General features: G+C 40.6%; 1 non-coding gene across 1 annotated transcript; it reads left to right on the top strand.

Annotated features, from left to right (window-relative positions):
- The first annotated feature begins 386 nt into the window (after positions 1-386).
- TRNAK-UUU (transfer RNA lysine (anticodon UUU)) lies at positions 387-459 on the top strand. The gene has a single exon. It is a non-coding gene; the product is annotated as a tRNA-Lys (tRNA).
- The last annotated feature ends 408 nt before the right edge of the window (positions 460-867 follow it).

Here is an 867-nt window from a genome sequence, read left to right as displayed (position 1 = left end):
CCACCTTCTTTCTTCATCCATAAGAAGTAACTCCTCATCCATTAAAGTGTTATCAGGAGGTGGCAGCAATACAGTCACATCTTCAGACTTCACTTCTATTTCCAGCTCTCTTGCTATTTCCACCACATATGCAGTTATTTCCTCCACTGAAGACTTGAACCCCTCAAAGTCATCCATGAGGATTGAAATCGAATTCTTTCAAACTCCTGTAAATGTTGATATTTTGACCTCTTCTCATGAACCACAAATATTCTTAATGGCATCTAGAATGTTGAATCCTTTCCAGAAGGTTTTAAATTTCCATTGCCCAGATCCATCAGAGGACTCATTATTTATGGAAGCTGTAGCCTTATGAAATGTATTTCTTAAATCATAAGATTTGAAGAGCCTGGGTAGCTCAGTTGGTAGAGCATCAGACTTTTAATCTGAGGGCCCAGGGTTCAAGTCCCTGTCCAGGCACTATGCAAGTCTGTTTTGTGGATCTCCCTAGTAGCTCAGTGGGTTAAGGATCCAAGGTTGCTGCTATGTCACAGGTTCAAGCCCTGGCCTGGAAATTTTCTTATGCCATGGGCTGGGCCAAAAAAACAAAACAAAACAAACAAACCCACTTGAAAGTCATAATTACTCCTCGATCCACAGACTCCAGAATGGATGTTGTGTCTTCAGGCATGAAAACATTAGTCTCATTTTACATTCCATCAGAACCCTTGGGTGACCAGGTACATTGTCAGTGAGCAGTAATATTTGGAAAGGAATCTTTTTCTAAGCAGTAGGTCTCAGTGGGTTTTAAATACATGGTAAACGGTTATAAAGTGTTTGCTACCATCCAGGCTCTGTTGTTCCATTTATACAGCACAAACAGATTAG

The sequence above is a fragment of the Phacochoerus africanus genome, chromosome 5, assembly GCF_016906955.1.
Source record: "Phacochoerus africanus isolate WHEZ1 chromosome 5, ROS_Pafr_v1, whole genome shotgun sequence".
Taxonomy (NCBI): Eukaryota; Metazoa; Chordata; class Mammalia; order Artiodactyla; family Suidae; genus Phacochoerus; species Phacochoerus africanus.
Note: the sequence above shows the minus strand (reverse complement) of the source record. Positions and strands in the feature narration are given on the sequence as shown.